This window comes from Octopus bimaculoides, chromosome 14 (assembly GCF_001194135.2).
Source record: "Octopus bimaculoides isolate UCB-OBI-ISO-001 chromosome 14, ASM119413v2, whole genome shotgun sequence".
Lineage (NCBI taxonomy): Eukaryota > Metazoa > Mollusca > Cephalopoda > Octopoda > Octopodidae > Octopus > Octopus bimaculoides.
Genome location: NC_068994.1, coordinates 1533560 through 1540944, shown reverse-complemented (window position 1 = coordinate 1540944; position 7385 = coordinate 1533560). Strand labels below are relative to the sequence as shown.

Sequence of the window (7385 nt, the reverse complement as noted above, 5' to 3'; positions counted from 1 at the left end):
CTGATCCCCTCACCGTACCCTGCTCTTTCTCATCATATTGCCAAAAAAAAAAACAAATCATCTCTCTCTCTCTCTCTCAGTTATAGGGGGGGCTCCTTTAGGCCCTTAATTTCGCAAGGTAGCCTCACTAGGGTTGGTGCCACATAAAAAGTGCTCAGTAGACTCTGTAAAATGGTTGACATTAGGAATGGCATCCAGCTGTAGAAACCAAGCGAGAAACAGACATTAGAGCATGATACGGGTCTTTGATTTTTGGATCCCTGTTGAATCGTGCAACTCATGCCAGCATGGAAAGCAGATGTTCAATGAGGCTGATGATGATCATAATGATTGCGTGTATGTATACTTACATGTACATGCACACGCATATGTACATTTGCATCATATTCCCTAAAATGCTTGGAAGGTCTCCCCTAGACGTTGTTTATTGCTTTTGTAACTATGGTAACCTAATTAAGAGAAAAGCTGGGGACTCTAAAAGGAGCCAGAATAAAAAGATGGGTTGCAGAAAGTTGAAGGAACTGTTACCTCTAATGACAACAAAGAATTCCTCTTTCCCACTGATGGGTAGATTTCATGAATATTGAGTAGAAAGGGTGACTTTTTATGATTGGTTGTTGGGGGTGAAGAGGGGCTGAAGACCCATGGTGAAACATATAGTGAAATGGTAGAAGTGACAGAGGGCTGGGATCTCTATATGGACATGTGTATATATTAATAAATGGGTGTAAAGATATATGTGTGTGTGTGTGTATATATATATATACACAAAGGTGAGTCAAAAAGTAATGCCATTTTGTTTAGGACAGGTATAATTACCAGCACAGGAATATGTATCATACATCAAAATGAAGCTGGTCCTCTGTGGATCACATCCCTACTTCTCAACATAGTCACCATTTCTCTCAATAGCAATGTCCCACCTTCAAATGAGAGCATGTATCCCTGCCCTGTAAAATTCTGTTGACTGTTCTTTGAGCCACTTCTTCACTACAGTTTTCACTTCCTCGTCACTTAACTATCATCTCTTCGGCCCCATGAAAGAGGGTTTGAGACACAAACATTATTCCTGTGACAAGGAAGTGAAAACTGTAGTGAAGAAGTGGCTCAAAGAACAGTCAACAGAATTTTACGGGACAGGGATACATGCTCTCATTTGAAGGTGGAACATTGCTATTGAGAAAAACGGTGACTATGTTGAGAAGTAGGGATGTGATCCACAGAGGACCAACTTCATTTTGATGTATGATACATGTTCCTGTGTTGGTAATTATACCTGTCCTAAACAAAATGGTATTACTTTGTGACTCACCCTCGTATATATATATATATATTTGTATCCTCTCCATTTCCTTATTTGCCGTATACATACATATATATATATATATATATATATATATATACACACACACACGTATGTATGTATATATGTGTGTATATACATATATACATACATACATATATAAATAACAGAACAAATAGTGAGGGGTTATCAATCTGGACAAAATACTTCATAAGCTCTGCTCTCTGTTGGCACACCAGGCTAACAATATTACTTAAGATTAGCTCCATGATAAATCTGCCGGTTGTAAATAAAGTAAAACCATGAACACACGAAACCCCAAAATATGTTGAGACAAGACGAACAATTCGTACCAGCAATACCAGCCAACACCAAACCACACATCTTACAACACCACCACCACTAAATGCTAAATCACTCTTAATAACTTCTTCACATGTATCCCGGAATCCCAAAATCCGTTGCTACTCTTAACATGAAAGATTATGTCTGACGTGTGATTGTCCCTTCACTCGTCTTCCAGGGATTCGATGCATTAGTAAAAACAGGATACTAAACCACCACCAAGTCCACAGTGGAAGGATGCCTTGCAGTGGCAGTGATGGTTCAGACTTTCATCAAAACCTTGAAGTCACCCTTCATTGGGTACAGTAGTAAAACCAACTGCCACAAACCATATAACTATAACCATATTCAACAGTGCAACCATACCAGCCCCAGACAACAACCCCTCCCGAAACAAGAAAATCCTTAGTTAGCCATGATGAATCTGGCAAAAAGAAATTTAAAAAAAAAAGCCTTCTAACTCTCAAACAGCACCAATCACTGTTGTTAGCCCAGTTCACAACCACACCATTGTTGTCATTAACCCACAAACTTAAATCAATAACATTGCCAAATGTACAAAGTCTTTCACACTTCACATATCAGACAAGAGTACCATATCTTAGGAGACCTTGTTACAGCGAGAGAGACCTTGTTACTGTGAGAAAAGCCAATATGTGAAGCATGAAGTGAAACGTACCTGATCCCAGACATATTGGATGTGGAAGTATATCTGTCAGAACTGACTACAGAATATGGAAACAAGGAGAAATAGTGATCTTCATCGAAAAAGACCTGGCCACAAATGTCCTTCCCTCTCCCTCCAACACAGTGTGCGATATGTCACCAGATATTCCACCTTTGAAGTCACAAGCAAAAACACTTTATTGTACGAGTCTGATATTCAGAGATCCTCAACTGTTCAACTGCCTGCCTAACATAATCAGAAATATAAAAGGGACCCCTAGTGTAAACAAAAAAAAAAACATTGGCAAAACTAACAAAAATACCAGATTAGTCAGTCATTCAGAGATGCACTAGTGGGAGATCATCGCTGACCAACTTCCAGCCATAAAATGATAACAAAACTGGAAGAAAATAAAATGAAAGTTGTGCTCCAGCATGGCTGCAGTCCTACCACTAAAACCTCCCAACTACATGGTTCCAGGTCTCATGTGTTTATAGATTTTTACTTTATCTACTGTTGGCACACAGGATACCCCAAAATATGCCAGTTTTCTCAATGCAAGAGACTGTAGACACACAGTAACTGTAATTTCACTCATTTACCTGAGACAAATCACGCAATTCATACAAACAGCACCAGTCGATGCCAAAACACACCTCTTACGCCACTGTCGCTCTACCCACCACCACTCTCCCCACCATTTCTATGTGATTTTTCAAATTGCTGCCTTTTGTGCAATTTTTCAATCAGTTTGACTGTGTATGTGTGTGTGCATGCATGTGTGTATATACATATATATATATACACATGCACACACTCACACTATATATATATATATATATACATACACACATACATGTGTGTGTCTGTCTTTGCCCCCCCCCCCATCATTTGACAACTGATGTTGGTGTGTTTATATCTCAGTAACTTAGCGGTTTGGCAAAAGAGACCGATAGAATAAGTACTAAGCTTACAAAGAATAAGTCCTGGGGTCAATTTCTTCAGCTAAAACCCTTCAGTCAAATGAGTGAAAGAAGTAAAAGAGTAGAATATATGTAGTATATATATATACATAATTAAATTAGGCAGAAGCTTAGCAATGAATCACCAAAACGGGAAACTATAATTGGGATTAAATATGACGGAAGGTGTTAGAACACCTACAGTGCTAGGGGGGTTCTATATATATATATATATATGTGTGTGTATTTATATGTTGACTTTCTGTGCAACATTTTATGGTTATTAGTCAATGTAATGTCACACACCCCATTTCTGTTCCCACCCAGTGCTACCCCAGACAATGTTCAATATTTCGTGCAAGATTTTCTCTCTTTTCTATCCATTTCTCTCTGTCCTTCTTTTCTCCCCTCTTGGGCACAAAACCTTCCCCATCTATTTCTTCTTCTGTCCATCCCTGTCTACTCTCTATCTTTATTCCCTGTTTTCTCTGCACTCCCTCTTTTTTTCCTATTTGTTCTTCCCCAATCTTCTCTACACTGTCTCTCTTTCTTCACTTTTTGGTACCAAAGGACCATCCAATTTTTTATCACTCATCTCTTAACTACTTGACCACTGCATAAGTAAATCATGTATTTTCTTTCATCTCCTGCCCAGCATTCACTTCAGACCTCCAGTTTACCGTTTCATTCTTTTCTTTCCTTCTATCTTTCTTCCTTTCTATCTCATTTTCCTATCCTTCTCCTGAGCCCTCTCAGCACCACTATTTCCTTTCTTCTTTGTTAGTTTGTGTCATGTAGTGTCCCACATTTTGAAATTTGTATTTTTACTGCTTATGTTTGCTTTACTTGATATATTTCTGAAATTAAACATTTCAATATGCAAAATATACTTCACATTATTACATATACTATACGTTAATGCAAAAAATATTGTGTTTATTGACTATTTTCAAAATGTTCATACCATAAATGGAAAGTTCAATGCCAACTTGCTAAGGCAGTCATGAAAGGTTATCAAGACCAAACACCCAGAAAAAATGATGAATGGGGGTCTTGTTTCATGAGGACAATGCTTCAGCACACAAGTCCTTGCTTTCAATGACTGCTGTGCATGACTGGTTTTGAAATGGTTGATCATCCTCCCTATGTTAGTGATTTGGTTCCTTCTGTCTCCTGGGGCTAAATTACAGCAATATTCGTCCTAAACCAGGACAACCATGTTATGTTGGCAAAACAATCTTTACTCCTAAGAGAAATCAGTTGTAGCATAAACGAGAGAGAGAGAGAGAGAGAGAGAGAGATGATTGTGTTGGTTTGGATAAGTAATGTGTGTGAAGGCTGGGAGCAGGGGAAGAAAATAAGACGTTCAACTGACGGAGTCTGAGGAAGTTTAAGAGTGCATGGATGTTGCTTCAGGAGAAGTAGACAACAGCCTATCGTGTCAGTTTGTGAAAGGCAATGTTGGAAAGCATTTGCCACCCGACATGAATGTTAAAAAGGATAACAGTAATGAAAGACGGGTGGCATTGCAGTACCAGGCAGTGGCTGGCATGGCTTCTCTGATCTTAACTGATGGGCAGTATTATCATGTATATTGTTTTGTCTTGATGTAAAAGATGGACTACAACAACTATTCTGCTCAATACCACAGATTTACTTGTCAGTTGCTTGACCTTAATTGGTTGAGCATGTCCCTTGGTGGCTGACAATATGTGCATCTCTGATCACGAGCAGAAGTAGTGGGGGAGCATCATAGCCATGTGTTGAGAGGAATTCTTCGGGGTTTAGATAATTCACCTCTGGAAACATGGGTGTTTCATTCAACATCCTTAAACAACCCTTGTTCAGGGACCTTTTGAGTGAGCTGGGCTACTCAACCTGAAGAAAATTCCAACTGGACCCCCACCTGCAAGGTAATGCACTGTTTACCTTGATACGAGATTACCATGTCGCACATATGTGACTGTGCTGCATGTGTCTGGTGTACCTTGATCAGACGGGTACTCATGATGGCTATATTAAGTTTCGTATATTTGTATCCCAGTGTCACTTTGATGGTGTATGCTGCTCTCTCCCTCAATAATAATAATGATGGATTCTCCTTTTAATTCTGATCTATTAAGGTCTAATAGCATTTTTTTTTCTTTTTCTGATGCTTTAGTTCTGTTATGAATGTCTCTCATAAGACTTTAATCCCTCCAACGATATACAGACAAGTCCACAGATTGGACATCAGAAAGGAATGTTATAAAAAGTGGTTGGCATCACAGTCTGACACTTTGTTTTTGATCTCAGTTCTTTACGATTATCTAGATTATCAAGATGCATTAATTCCTTGTGGTTTTATAGCAAGTCAGTCACCATTCATTGCAATTCTATACAGTTTTTACAAATGTTTCTGCAGAAATCTTCGTCACTTTCAGGTGAGCTTTGAACTTGTCCTTCTACTTTAGCTATAGTCTTCCTAGAGTTTCCCTCCCATCATGGAGCTGGATGTACTTAACAACTACATACATCTATACACACACACACACACGTTTATGCAGATTTTGTCAAGTCTCCCAAACTCTTTAACACCCCTTTCATCTCTCTGTAACTCACCCCTCCTTCAGTTCACTGAGCCATACTTAGGGATGTTATTAAATCTATCCACCCAACTCATCTCCCTGACATCCATTTGTTCTCCTCTTCACTGCATCCAACCCCAATTGTATAACAAGGGAACTTACTACAACACGTCCTCTCCCTTCTCATAACTTTCACTCTCTTGTCTAACAAAAGGCCTACATTATAAGGGATTGAATTAGATCTACTTGTAATTCCTGCACTCAGCATTCTCATTCTATAATTCCAGTCATCATTCCCTCATTCTTGAGCCACTTGTTACTGGCATCTGTCAACTGCACCCAACCCCCACCCACCTAGCCCTTCATAACAAGGAAAACATGACCCCCTCCTCCTCAAATGGGTTCCAGATTAGTAATGGTTTGTGGTATTTGTGTCAAAGATGTCTTCAGTAAAGCCATGATCTCGAATGCAAACAAAAGATCCCCAAAATATTCAATGCCATTCCTTGCTTATCTGGTTTTATATCAGCAATGACCTTCCCTTAGGGGGCAGACTTTGACAAAAGCTAACGGGTGCCTCACTCCTAGTGGTCTTCCAGCATGCTAAACACCAACCTGAAATTTATGTATGTGTATATGTGTCTGTATATGTGTGTGTGTGTGTGCGTTCTCACCCTCAGTGACTTGAGTGAAAGAGAGACTACATGAAGGAGATAGCTAAAAAGTAAGCCAGGGTTTCATTGAGGAGGGTTTCATTGAGCTTCTGTCCCCTTCTTTCCACAAGGAGAGCTAAATATTATTATAGCAGTGGTCTTTTTAAGACAGGATGGTCATGGATGAAATACCTTTATTCATGACTCTTCTGACTTATGGTTAAACAACAGCAGCCATAACAAATGGTCCCATGGATCTTTGTAATTTTAAGGAGAGAATTAGGAAAAAAAGGAACAAAAACAAATCTATTGTTATGTTAATGTATTTCCTTTTAACTCGTTTTTACACTTTTGTGTCCTGCTTTTTCACATTCTTGTTTTTTTTATCCCTTTTTCCCTGTTATCCCTTTTCTTAAGTCCCCTTTTTGTACTCACTTTTCTCCTGTTCACATTTTGCCGGGGTCTCTGCTCTGCTGGTTCCTCTTTGGTCATCTTTGATAACCCTTTCAGCATTTCCCTTTTTCTCACCATCTTTCTTCATTTTCCTAGTGACCCATGCTTCTGATCTCTCTCTCTACTGGTCCCTTTCTGCCAACCCCTCTCAATCACCACCCACCTGGGTTTATCCCCTCATCAAACCTTGATAAAGTGGGTCAGGTTAACCCGTTTGTTACCATATTTTCTGTCGAGATGCTCTGTGTTTCTTTCAATTACTTTTAAATATAACAAAGAATTTAGTAAAATAACTTTGTAAATCACTCAGCTAGTTTTAGGAACATAAATTGCAACTAAGGTTTGGTGGAAGATTTTCATTCAGAACTTTTGTAAACAAGATATTTCTTGTTGAGACTCTTGTTGTTGTTACTATTGTCTCTCCCCCCCCCCCCC

The 7385-nt window shown here is 39.1% G+C and overlaps 1 protein-coding gene across 3 annotated transcripts in view; it reads left to right on the top strand.

Moving 5' to 3' along the window:
* LOC106873243 (putative protocadherin beta-18) overlaps positions 1 to 7385 on the top strand; it is a 126999-nt gene that overhangs the window by 93386 nt on the left and 26228 nt on the right. The window lies entirely within an intron of this gene.